Raw genomic sequence first — 14,674 nt, 5'->3', positions numbered from 1 at the left:
AAACTAACTAAAACAGGCAACATGTTGAGAAACATTCATTCTCGAAAGCCTTTACAACTTCAGGCCAAAATACCACTCTCCTGCCATTGTCAAATTATTATTCTTTTCCTTCTTCTTCTTCCTCCGCCTCCCCCTCCCCCTCCCTTTCCCTCTCCTCCTCCTCCTCTTCTTCCTCCTCTTCCTCCTCCTCCTCCTCCCTCTTCTTCTTCTTCTTCTCCTTCTTCTTCTTCTTCTTCTTCTTCTTCTTCTTCTTCTTCTTCTTCTTCTTCTTCTTCTTCTTCTTCTTCTTCTTCTTCTTCTTCTTCTTCTTCTTCTTCTTCTTCTTCTTCTTCTTCTTCTTCTTCTTCTTCTTCTTCTTCTTCTTCTTCTTCTTCTTCTTCTTCTTCTTCTTCTTCTTCTTCTCTTTTCTCTTCTTCTTCTTCTCTTCTTCTCCTTCTTCTTCTTCTTCCTTCTTCCTTCTTCTTCTTCTTCCTCTGACAGAGGAGTAGGAGGAATAAGAGGAGTAATTGTTTCAGCAGTAGTTTTACCAGGTTGGGAGTGGTTGACAAACCAGCAGTTGTGCTGCCAGACAGTGCAGACTCAACTTCAGGTAGAAAGAAAAAAGCAAAACTTGGTTAACTAAGACTGGAAAACTCAGTTCGAAATAAACAAGCACCATCCAGTTTTAGTAGTCATCGGGACATTTTACAGGGAGAACCTGGAAATTATTGTTATGGCAGGGCTCTCCATATATCTCTGGCTTTGTGAGAAAGTTTTCAAACATGTGAGAGAAACTCGAGAGAGCTTTCTGGCATGAGAAAGCAAAGAGAGACTTGAAAACTGGTTGAATATTAAATGTATGCTACACACACCACTCAAATCAATCAGTGCAAGTGTTTCTGACTGAAGGGTTTTAACAGCAATTTCTGCCTCAATATTGGCATACCACCAAGATGTGTATACTCATGGGCAATTCGTAGGAAGCCAGGCTAAGAAAGTGGAATACAAATAAAATGATCTGGAAGTAATCAGTGGTTACACTTAGTGTAATAATGTGAAATATGAGTGATCTGAAATGATCAGTGGCAACAATTATTGCAAGAGATTTATTTTGAGAAGACAAATTTCAGTTTAAATTCATACAAGTTACTAAAAATAAACAAAAGAATTTAAAAACACAACAAATCTCTTAAAGCAATTAAGAATCTAAGGTTTCTATTATATCCATGATACCTGGTTGATAACAAAAACCTATGAGACTTTCGAGGAAACAAGAATACACAAGCAAATGAGAAAACATTTCATGCTCATGGATTGGAAGAATCAATATCATGAAAATGGTCATACTGCCCAAAGCAATTTATAGATTCAATGCCATTCCCATTAAACTACTATTGGCATTCTTCACAGAATTATAAAAACTATTTTAAAATTCATATGGAACCAAAAAAGAGCCTGAATAGCCAAGGCAATCCTAAGCAAAAAGAAAAAAATTGGAGACATTATGCCACCTGACTTCAAACTATATTACAAGGCTACAGTAACCAAAATAGCATGGTACAGGTACAGTAACAGACATATAGACCAATGGAAAAGAACAGAAAACCCAGAAAGAAGATTACACACCTGCAACCATCTGATCTTTGACATTTGCTCCTGAGCTTGTAAGCAGGAGTCATCAGGACATTTCACAGGGAGAACATGGAAAAATAAGTAATGGGGAAATGATTCCCTATTTAACAAATGGTGCTGAGGGAACTGGCTAGCCACAGGCAGAAAACTGAAACTGGACCTTTTCCTTACACCATACACAAAAATCAACTCAAGATGAACTAAAGACTTAAATGTAAAACCCAAAATTTAAAAATCCCAGAAGAAAACCTAGGCAATACCATTCAGGACATAGGCACGGGGAGCGATTTCATGACAAAGATGCCAAAAGCAATTGCAACAACACCAAAAATTGACCAACGGGAAATAATTAAAGTAAAGAGCTTCTGCACAGCAAAAGAAACTATCAACAGAGAAAATAGACAACATGAAGAAAAGGACAAAACTTTTGCAATCTATGCATCTGATATCTAATATCTATAAGGAATTTAAACAAATTTACAAGAAAAAAAACCCCATTAAAAAGTGAGCAAAGGACATGAACAGACATGTCTCAAAAGAAGACATACATGTGACCAACAAACATATGACCAAAAGTTCAACATCACTGATCATTAGAGGACTGCAAATCAAAACCACAATGAGATGCTGTCCTTTTTCTTTCTTTCTTTTTTTTTTTAATGGAGTCTCACTCTGTTGCCCAAGCTAGAGTGCAGTGATGTGATCTGGGCTCACTGCAACCTCCACCTCCTGGGTTCAAGCGATTCTCCTGCCTCAGCCTCCTGAGTAGCTGGGGTTACAGGTGTGTGCCATCATGCCTGGCTAATTTTTGTATTTTTAGTAGTTGGCCAAGCTGGTTTCGAACTCCTGACCTCATGATCTGCCCCCACCTTGACCTCCCAAAGTTCTGGGATTACAGATGTGAGCCGCCATGCCCAGCCAAGATGCTGTCTTACACTAATCAGTATGGTTATTACTGAAAAGTCAAAAAACAAAAGATGCTGGCAAGGTTGGGAAGAAAAAGGAACACTTTTACACTCTTAGTGGGAGTATAAATTAGTTCAACCATTGTGGAAGAAGTTACGGCATTTACTCAAAGACCTAGAGGAAGAAATACCATTTGACCAAGAAATCCCATTACTGAGTATATACCTAAAAGAATAAAAATCATTCTATTGTAAAGGCACATGCATGTGCATGTTCATTGCAGCACTAGTCACAATAGCAAAGACATGAAGTCAACCTAAATACCTATTATTGATAGACTGGTTAAAGAAAATGTGCTATAGATACACCATGTAATACTATGGAGCCATAAAAAGGAATGAAATCATGTCCTTTCGAAGGACATGGATGGAGCCGGAGGACATTATCCTTAGCAAACTATCCCAGAAATAGAAAAAAAAAAAAACCACACTTGTTTTTACTTATAAGTGGGAGCTGAATGATGAGAACACATGGACACATGGTGGGAACAACACACACTCAGGTGTGTTGGAGGGAAGGGTGTGTGAGGAGGCGTAGCATCAGGAAGAATAGCTAATGGATGCTGGGCTTAATACCTGGGTGATAGGGTGATCTGTGCAGCAAACCACCAAGGCACAAATTTACCTATGTAACAAACATGCACATCCTACACATATACCCCTGAACTTAAAATAAAAGTTGAAAATTAAAGCAAGTATAACAATCAGTAGAATTTTACTTGGAAAAGGCCCATATATTGATTTTAGCAAACAAATAATTCCAATAGTGTATTATAATGTGTTGAGACCATTAAAAATTATATTAAAATAATTAAAATAAATGTGATGATAGTGATTGAACAAATACATAATATCCATAAAGAAAAAGAATGCATTTAAAAAGCTAATAGAAATTTGAGTTGAAAATTACAATGAACCAAAAATTTTTTAAAAAATTACTAGATAGACTCAATAGCTGATTTAAGATGGTAGAAGTAAGAATCTATAAACATGAAGATAAGTAAATAGAAAACATCAAATCCAAATAATATGTAGAAAAATATTTAAGACAAATAAATAGAGTTTCAGACATTTGTGGGACAATATCAGCATACCAAATTTGTGTAATTGAAGTTCCTGAAGAAAAAATGAAAGTGACAGAATCAATGCTTGCAAATATAACTTTAAAACTGTTCTAGATTGAATAACAAATACATTAGTCTACAGGTTAAGTAAGTTCAAGAAAACTAAATTGGAATACGTGTAAAGATATTAACACATAGGTAAATCACAATAAAACTGCTGAAATACAAAGACTGATAACAGCAAAAGAAAAATGACTCACCAAGTACAAGGTTAACAAGATTGAATCAATGCATGATATTTCATCTGGAAAAAACAAACAAACAAACAAACAAACAAAAAACAACCAGAGGCTAGAAGGCATTGGATTGACATTTATAAAGTTCTGAGAGAAACAAAAACCCTCAAGAATTCTGTATTCAGTGAAATTATTCTTCAAAAACAAAGGTAGAATAAATAAATTCCCTAATAAATACAAGCCTAAAGACTTTATTGCTAGAAAATCTACCCTACGAGAAACCAAGAAATGTTAAGGGATGTCTTCATGGTGAGTAGAAATGACACCAGACATTAATTAAATCCAAGGAAGAAATAAAGAACACTGGAGGAGTTTCCAGGATGGCTGAATAGGAACAGCTCCAGTCTACAGCTTCCAGCGTGAGCAATGCAGAAGACAGGTGATTTCTGCATTTCCATCTGAGGTACTGGGTTCATCTCACTGGGGCTTGTTGGACAGTGGGTGTAGCCCACGGAGTGTGAGTTGAAACAGGGCAGGGCATCACCTCACCCAGGAAGAGCAAGGGGTTGGGGAATTCCCTTTCCTAGCCAAGGGAAGCCATGACAGATGGTACCAGGAAAATCAGAAAACTACCACCCTGATACTGTGCTTTTCCAACAGTCTTAGCAAACAACACCAGGAGATTATATCCTGTCCCTGGCTTGCAGGGTTACATGCCCATGGAGCCTCACTCACTGTTAGCACAGCTTCATAAGTGAAGGAGAAATAAAATCCTTTACAGACAAGGAAATGCTGAGAGATTTTGTCACCACCAGGCCTGACTTGTAAGAGCTCCTGAAGTAAGCACTAAACATGGAAAGGAACAACCAGTACCAGTCACTACAAAAAAAACGCAAATTGTAAAGACCATCAATGCTGGGAAGAAACTGCATCAACTAACAAGCAAAATAACCAGCTAACATCATAATAACAGGATCAAATTCACACATAACAATATTAACCTTAAATGTAGATCGGCTAAATGATCCAATTAAAAGACACAGACCGGCAAACTGGATAAAGAGTCAAGACCCATCAGTTTGCTGTCTTCAGGAGACCCATCTCACGTGCAGAGACACACATAGGCTCAAAATAAAGGAATGGAGGAAGATCTACCAAGGAAATGGAAAACAAGAAAAGCAGGAGTTGCAATCCTAGTCGCTGATAAAACAGACTTTAAACCAACAAAGATCAAAAGAGACAAAGAAGGCCATTACATAATGGTAAAGGGATCAATTCAACAAGAAGAGCTAACTATCCTAAATATATATGCACCCAATACAGAAGCACCCAGATTCATAAAGCAAGTCCTTAGAGACCTACAAAGAGGGTCTATTTGATTCTGACAAAGATACTTAGACTCCCACACAATAATAGTGGGAGACTAAGTAACACCCCACTGTCAACATTATACAGATCAACGAGACAGAAAGTTAACAAGGATATCCAGGACTTGAACTCAGCTTTGCACCAAGCAGACCTAATAGACATCTACAGAACTCTCCACCCCAAATCAACAGAATATACATTCTTCTCAGTACCTCATAGCACTTATTCCAAAATTGACCATAGTTGGAAGTAAAGCACTCCTTAGCAAATGTAAAAGAACAGAAACTATAACAAACTATCTCACAGACCACAGTGCAATCAAACTAGAACTCAGGATTAAGAAACTCAGTCAAAACCACTCAACTACATGGAAACTGAACAATCTGCTCCTGAATGACTGACTACAGGGCACATAACGAAATGAAGGCAGAAATAAAGATGTCCTTTGAAACCAATGAGAACAAAGACACAACATACCAGAATCTCTGGGACACATTTAAAGCAGTGTGTAGAGGGAAATTTATAGCACTAAATGCCCACAAGAGAAAGCAGGAAAGATCTAAAATTGACACCCTAACATCACAATTAAAAGAACTAGAGAAGCAAAAGCAAACACATTCAAAAACTAGCAGAAAGCAAGAAATAACTAAGATCAGAGCAGAACTGAAGGAGATAGAGACACAAAAAACCCTTCAAAAAATCAGTGAATCCAGAACTGGTTTTTTGAAAATATCAACAAAATTGATAGACTGCTAGCAAGACTAATAAAGAAGAAAAGAGAGAAGAATCAAATAGACGCAATAAAAAATGATAAAGAGGATATCACTACCGATCCCACAGAAATACAAACTACCATCAGAGAATACTATAAACACCTCTATGCAAATGACCTAGAAAACCTAGAAGAAATGGATGAATCCCTGGACATATACACCCACCCAAGACTAAACCAGGAAGAAGTGGAATCCCTGAATAGACCAAAAACAGACTTTGAAATTAAGGCAATAATTAATAGCCTACCAACCAAAAAAAGTCCAGGACCAGACAGATTCACAGCTGAATTCTACCAGAGGTACAAAGATCACTTATACCATTCCTTTTGAAACTATTCCAATCAATAGAAAAAGAGAAAATCCTCCCTAACTCATTTAATGAGGCCAGCATCATCCTGATACCAAAGTCTGGCAGAGATATAACAAAAAAAGAGAATTTTGGACCAATATCCCTGATGAACATCAATGCAAAAATCCTCAATAAAATACTGGCAAACTGAATCCAGCAGCACATCAAAAAGCTTATTCACCATGATCAAGTTGGCTTCATCCCTGGGATGCAAGGCTGGTTGAACATACTCAAGTCAATAAACCTAATCCATCATATAAACAGAATCAAAGACAAAAACCACATGATTATCTCAATAGATGTAGAAAAGGCCTTCGAGAAAATTCAACAGCCCTTCATGCTAAACTCTCAATAAACTAGGTGTTGATGGGGCATATCTCAAAATACTAAGAGCTATTTATGACAAACCCACAGCCAATATCATACTGAATGAGCAAAAACTGGAAGACTCCCTTTGAAAACTGGCACAAGACAGAGATGCCCTCTCTCACCACTCCTACTCAACATAGTGTTGGAAGTTCCGGCTAGGGCAATCAGGCAAGAGAAAGAAATAAAGGGTATTCAATTAGGAAAAGAGGAAGTCAAATTGTCCCTGTTTGCAGATGACATGATTGTATATTTAGAATACCCCATCATCTCAGCCCAAAATCTCCTTAAGCTGATAAGCAACTTCAGCAAAGTCTCAGGATACAAAACCAATGTACAAAAGGCACTAGCATTGTTATACACTAATAACAGACAAACTGAGAGCCAAATCATGAGTGAACTCCCATTCACAATTGCTTCAAAGAGAATAAAATACCTAGGAATCCAACTTACAAGGGATGTGAAGGACCTCTTCAAGGAGAACTACAAATCACTGCTCAACAAAATGAAAGAGTACACAAACAAATGGAAGAACATTCCATTCTCATGGATGGGAAGAATTAATATCGTGAAAATGGCCATTCTGCCCAAGGTAATTTATAGATTAAATGTCATCCCTATTAAGCTACCAATGACTTTCTTCACAGAATTGGAAAAGACTACTTTAAAGTTCATATGGAACCAAAAAGAGCCCACATTGCCAAGACAATCCTAATCCAAAAGAACAAAGCTGGAGGCATCATACCACCCGACTTCAAACTATACTACAAGGCTACAGTAACCAAAACAGCATGGTACTTGTGCCAAAACAGAGATATAGACCAATGAAACAGAACAGAGCCCTCAGAAATAATCCCACACATCTACAGCCATCTGATCTTTGACAAACCTGACAAAAACAAGAAATGAGAAAAGGATTCCCTATTTAATAAATGGTGTGGGGAAAACTGGCTAGCCATATGTAGAAAGCTGAAACTGGATCCCTTTTTACACCTTATACAAAAATTAATTCAAGATGGGTTAAAGACTTAAATGTTAGACCTAAAACCATAAAAACCTTACAAGAAAACCTAGGCAATACCATTCTGAATACAGGCATGGGCAAGGACTTCATGACTAAAACACCAAAAGCAATGGCAACAAAGGCCAAAATTGACAACTGGGATCTAATTAAACTAAAGAGCTTCTGTACAGCAAAAGGAACTGCCGTCAGAGTGAACAGGCAACCTACAGAATGGGAGACAATTTTTGCAATCTACCCATCTGACAAAGGACTAATATCCAGAATCTACAAAGAACTTAAACAAATTTACAGGAAAAAAATCAAACAACCCCATCAAAAAGTAGGTGAAGGATATGAATAGACACTTCTCAAAAGAAGACATTTATTTATGCAGCCAACAGACACATGAAAAAATGCTCATTATCACTGGCCATCAGAGAAATGCAAATGAAAACCACAATGAGATACCATCTCATACCAGTTAGAATGGCGATCATTAAAAAGTGGAAACAACGGGTGCTGGAGAGGATGTGGAGAAATAGGAACAATTTTACAGTGTTGGTGGGACTGTAAACTAGTTCAACCATTGTGGAAGACAATGTGATTGTCTCACAGTGTGGTGATTCCTCAAGGATCTAGAACTAGAAATACCATTTGACCCAACCATCCCATTACTGGGTCTATACACAAAGGATTATAAATCATTCTGCTATAAAGACACATGCACACATATGTTTATTGTGGCACTATTCACAATAGCAAAGACTTGGAACCAACTCAAATGTCCATCAATGACAGACTGGATTAAGAAAATGTGGCACATATATACCATGGAATACTATGCAGCCATAAAAAAGGATGAGTTCATGTCATTTGTAAGGACATGGATGAAGCTGGAAACCATCATTGTGAGCAACCTATTGCAAGGACAGAGAACCAAACACCACATGTTCTCACTCATAGGACAATGAGAATGTCCTATGAACAATGAGAACACTTGGACACAGGGTGGGGAACATCACACACCAGGGCCTGTCGTCAGGTGGGGAGAGAGAGAGGGATAGCATTAGGAGATACACCTAATGTAAATGACGAGTTACAATGGGTGCGGCACACCAACATGCCACATATATACATATGTAACAAACCTGCACATTGTGCACATGTACCCTAGAACTTAAAGTATAATAATAATAATAAAAGAAAATACACTGAAAATGATAGATACTGAGTAATAGAAAAGACTGCTTATGTAAATATTGTATTATCTTTAAAATATGTTTTTAAAAACAACTTGTTTAAATAAATAATGACACTGAATTATATGGTCTATATCATGTAGGTGGAATATGTATTAAAATAATCTCATAAAGGATAAAATAAAATCGAGCTACAGTGTGGAAAAGCTGAAATATTTTACTGTGATTAAGACACTATTAACGTGAACTAGAGAGTTATAAGGTGAAGATGGATTTTATAATTTTTAGAATAATTACTAAGAAAAATAACTCAAAATATAGCTAACAATGTGTTAATAGAAAAATCAAAATGGCACAGTGAATCACTGAATAGTACCATGGTGATGGATTAGATATGTGTACGAGAGGGAGAAAAGACCTGAATTTTAGTTTGGGTTACTGGGTGAATTGTGGTTTGGTTAGTGATTTACTGAAATTAACCTTAAGCAGATGAAAAGAAAACATTTTATTTTTGTTTTCATTTCACAGTATTTGCCATGTTAATTTTCAGTTTCCTATTTGTATTACAGTGGAGTTATCAAGTAGGAAACTGATCTGGAGATCAAGGCAGTATTGTAGCCTGAAGATACACACTTGTAGTTAATCAGTATGTAGATGATATTTAAAGCAATGGTAGTTGATGATATCAGTAAGTGAAAGGGTGGAGTTAAAATAGAGGAAAAAAGATCAAATAAAAGATAAACTGACATTTAGTGCTCTAGGAAGAAGACATATAATCAAAGAATAATAAAGAGTATAAATTAAAGTAGGAGGAAACATCAAACAAACATGATTTCAGAGAAACCAATAAAGGAAAATAATTCAACATTGCAGCAATATTCTACTGTATTGAATCCTGAAGAACAAACAAGAGAGTAAGACAATGAATTTTTGCTAAGTGTAGCAATAAGCAGATTATTGGTGACATCTGCACATACTGTTTCAGTGGTGTGAAAAAGAACATTCACTGAAGTGAATTGAGGAGAGAATGGGAAGTATGGACAGGGATTGTAGACCACAATGTTGAGAGGCTTTGCTGTGAAACAGAAAAGAGAATGGGAAAATAACACAATGGTGTGTGAAACAAGGGTGAATTTTTCTTTCAGCTTTTTCTTTTAGACAGAGAATTATTAAAATTAAGCACTAGGGTTTAAATGTATTTCAATATAGTTAGTGATGCACATTCATATAGGACCGAGAATAATTCTGCGTTTGGATGGGTTGCTACCACAGATCTGTATTAGGCAAAACCAGGTCCTCTGGGAATAAAAGTAGACTAGCATGCTCAGAAGCCTGGGTCTGTGTAGCCTTCTTCCCCAGGGGCATCTCCAGGAAGTCACATGCTCATGTCTCCACAGAATCACTCCAGGGGAAATTCTGGGCAAGGGTGCTGCTGTGGTTGACACATCAGAAAAGACTCTTGTCTCCTAGACCAGGCTTTGGGTGAGTTGGGGAAAAATCTGAGGCCTGAGAAGTGCTTCCTTTGAGGACCTTGTCACAGAATGGCAGAAACTGCAGTATGGACAGTTCGTAGAAAAATGTAAAGGTCAGCAATGAGTGGTAGAGGTGAAGGAGATTGTGTGTTGAGCCCCGTTCACTCTTTTATCTGTAATTTGAATTTAATGGCAGAAATCTCCCCTGTGACTGAATGTTGATCTTCTCCTTTAGAACTAAACAGAACTTCAAAGCACAATGATCAGAGAACCTATATTTAAGCTTTAGTTTTGGGATCTGGTACAAGCTAATCAACTTCTCTGACCCTTGTTTTTCTAGTGCATTCATTAGCAATAATAATAGTACTTTTCCACTAAGGTTTTTGTATCTCTAAATGAGATAGGACATGTAAAGGGCTAAGAACGGAGCCTGGAACATGAACAAGCACTCAATAAATATTAGATTGTTTATTATTAAAGGACTAAAATAATTTTAAAATGTCTGCCCATTATTCCTTTTATTGTCTATCTAGGATAACATGCAAAGCTTGTGCTTTTTACATTGCTTGTGTTTTTTAAATACCAATAAAGAGTCTAGAATGATCACAATGCTCAGCAAGCATTAGTTTTTCATTTTCTTCTCCTTTTCATTAAAATAGAACTAACACTTCTAACTGTAGATGTGGGAAGTAAGTGGCAAGGGGAGATGTGATTCTACCAAAAACTAGTCAGTAAAACAAGAGCCATATAGATCATTGTCCCCTTCCCCCACTCACCCCTGAGTACCTTCTTCTGAGTCCCAGCTCAAGGTCAATAGCAGATAGTTTCTTATCCTAGTGAGACTAGTCTATGGATCCCACGAGAAACAAGTCCAAAGGGCCAGCTTTTACTCAGCAGCTCAGATCCTTTAAGAGTATAGTATGCTCATGCCTGTTCCTCAGAGAGCAGCCTTTCCATCTTCCTGCCTGCATGGAAGAGTATGGCAAGTGAAGTTCAACACTACATAGAAGGGAAGGACTCTCAATGCCCACTCCTTCTCCACCTTGACCCCCACATATACTTCTGAAGCCACAGAAGCTCCTGTCCTATTGCTGGGAGGAAAGTTTAGGTTCAACTCTTTCCATGGTCTACCACTATTATTTAGACAGAATTAAGCCAGTCAGCTGATGAGACAAGCTGGATATATGGACCCACCTGTAAAACATGCCTTCATTCAACCCCAGCTATACAGTACACTCATGTGTCTCATCTTGCTTTCCATATGTTCTTTGCTAACAGGTCTTGGACGGAAAAAGAAAAATGCTTCTTTTTGTCCTCTGATTACTCACGACGCATCTGGTACTTAGTAGAAACTTAACAAATTTGAAGTCACTTATCAATAAATTAATTAAACATGATCAACTTTTCCTTGGTTCATGAGATCTTAAGTAATCAGGGGCCTCATTTACTATCCTTGTCCCAAATTCTGGCAGGTCTGTGCTGGTCTCTGGGATTAGGGTGCTTAGATTGCCAGTGTAGTGTTTCTTTTGTGACTGCTCATCACTCATAATCAATTTTCTTATTCTTTACTTGTTCTTACTGATTTTTACTACATGTGAATTCTACTAGTATATTGTCTTTTCATCTTTGGTTTATCTGAGGCTTGCTTTCACTAAATCCTTTACCGTAAACATTAATGATAAGGTGCAAAGTCGTTGAGACAGATCCACTGAATCCACTGTCTTGAACCCTGCAACAGCCACTGTCGGCAAGCCAGTGGTGTTAAATGTTGGCATAAACTGCCTGAGGGATAGAAAGATTTAGGTAATACAGACTTTGATCAACATATATAAATAGTATATATTAAAGTAGGTGCATAACTTTGGAATTATATAAATAGATTTCATGACAAATCTTTTGAGAGGTAATTTTTATAGTCAAGCAAACATTACCAAGTTTATAGGTAATACATGGGCATTTATTATATCTGAACTTTATTGAGTCTTTATTATTTTCCTGGTGCTTATCTAAGTGCTCTATCAATATTCCAAATGCATACTCTTAACAACCCTATGGTAGGTACTATTACTTTTATTTTAAAGAAGTGAGGAATTAAGCACAGTGATTATTAAGTAACTTGTTAAAAGTCATAAAGCTAAGATTCAAACCCCAGAGCCTTTATTTTTAAAGCGATTTTTCTTTACAACTTCCCTAAACAGAGTCAAAGACAGAGAGATATAGGTAAAGAGAGACAGATATATAGGTAAAGAGAGACACTTATTATATAAGTGAAAGACCCTCAATCCAATCAGACCCGTTATTTTTCAAGAGTCAGCAAGGATGTTGGTATCCTTTAAGTCTGCAGTCTGCAGCTCCAGTTGTTGAAGTTTCAAATAAAATTTTTTGCAATGATGAAAATATTCTACAACAGTTTTATCCAATTCAGTAGCCACTAGTCACATGTGGCTATTGAACATTTAAAATATGGTTAGTACAAGTAAGGTGAAATTGTAATTTAATTTAGTCAATTTAAATTTAAATAGATGCATGTGTCTAGGGGCTACCATATTGGACAGTACTGCACTAAACTACTGACTGAGAAATTTGGAGTGACTTTTTTCTGTCTTGTTCATTCGCAAGTATCCAGAGCTCTCTGTCTTTTGTGTGTAGCTCTGGATTTTGTCTAGTGGCTTTGTTACTTTCTATGACCAAGGCTCCTATTTCATTTATTTAAAATAATTTCTTAAAGAGTTCTTAACCTGGGTCCATAGATGGTTTTCTAAAATATCTGAATTCACTTACTTTTTATGCAGAACTTTGCTTGTATATATGTGTGTGTGGTGTGTTGGGAGGAGTGTGTGTGTGTCTGTGTGTGTGTGTGTGTATGCATTCTTAACTGGGAGACCCTTTCTGGGATTCTCAGAAAGGTTATGATAAATACAAATTTCAGAGCCACTATAGCACTACTCTTTCTTCTAGTCCTGAACCTTCTGTCAGCTGTGGCTAGACTGGCCTGAAAAGGTGATTAGCTCAGCTGCACATTTGGATATACGTTCTTAAGACGACATCAAAAAATTGAAATGGAAGAGAACTGATTGTGTGGCACCAAGATTTTAATCTGATCTTTTTCACTGCAAGTAGTAGACATTAATGTCTGTGATTCCCCACAGATGTAACTAGGCCTTACTTGGAGTTACAGTGAGAAATGTAGCTGCTGCTAACTCAAGATGACGTTTATTAGAATGGCCACACAGGAGTATGGAAGGAAGAGAATGGGTCTTCTCTAAGGAGAAACAGGAAAAAACTTCTAGATGAGTTTTAACACCCAGGACACTGACTTCAGTAATCTGAACCATGTTTGAACCTGTCTTTTGGGAAATTCTCCATGGATGGATTTAATCTGGCTGAACCATAGAGTAGTTGTAAAACTCTTTGCAAGTACTGGAGATCATTCTGCTCCTTCATGAAGAGAAAAGTAAATCTCAAAATTCCTTTCTAGATGCACCTTAGGACAGAGAAATCTAATTGCATGGAAGAACATTCTGAAGAAAAAGGCCTGAATAAATGAGAATGACAATGGGAAGATTTTAGATATTTCTGAAAAGGGACTAAAGCAACTCTTATGTGGCTCCTGGGTATCTGTTTTCTATTGCTGCCATAAGAAGTTACTACAAACTTAGTGGCTTAAAATAATATATATTTATTTTTAACAGTTTGTTAGATCAGAAGTCCAAAATGGGTCTCACTGGGCTAAAACCAAGATTTAAGGCATTCTTTTCTGCAATATTTTCTGTAGACTTAGGGGAAAATTCTGTTCACTTCCCTTTCCATCTTCTAAAGGCCACTAATATTCCTTGTCTTCTGGTTCCCTTCCTTCATCTTCAATGTCTATAATTCAGGTCCAGTTCTGCTCATGCTGCCATCTTTCTGGTTCTCTGCGGTTGACAAAGGTTATTCATTTCTAAGTACCACTGTGATGTGATTTGGCCTACCTGGACAATGTAGGATAAACTCTACATCTCAAGGTTCTTAATTTTTAACTACATATGGAAATTCCCTTTTGACATGCAAAGTAGCATGTCGATAGTTTTCAAGGATTCAGATGAGGACATCTTTGAGGGTATTATTCTTCCTACCACAGTAGGTCTTTTTTAAGTTCCTTGGGAGCCAAGGTGACTTCTTCCTCCCTCACTTGCTGCAGGCTCAGATCCCTTTAGTACTCACAGACTCTTAGGAATACAGAAGGTCAGAGCTTTAAATTCCTTAAAGTGTGTCTTTCCTCCTCCATC

At 37.2% G+C, this 14,674-nt stretch overlaps 2 protein-coding genes across 2 annotated transcripts in view; one reads left to right on the top strand and one right to left on the bottom strand.

Moving 5' to 3' along the window:
• Positions 1 to 14,674, top strand: part of MMP26 (matrix metallopeptidase 26) — a 355,123-nt gene that overhangs the window by 222,951 nt on the left and 117,498 nt on the right. The gene's annotated exons all lie outside the window — the stretch shown is intronic.
• RHOG (ras homolog family member G) overlaps positions 1 to 14,674 on the bottom strand; it is a 1,041,648-nt gene that overhangs the window by 966,293 nt on the left and 60,681 nt on the right. The window lies entirely within an intron of this gene.

Source organism: Macaca thibetana, chromosome 14, assembly GCF_024542745.1.
Source record: "Macaca thibetana thibetana isolate TM-01 chromosome 14, ASM2454274v1, whole genome shotgun sequence".
Lineage (NCBI taxonomy): Eukaryota > Metazoa > Chordata > Mammalia > Primates > Cercopithecidae > Macaca > Macaca thibetana.
The sequence above is the reverse complement of the archived record's forward strand: the minus strand, read 5'-3'. Positions and strand labels throughout refer to the sequence as shown.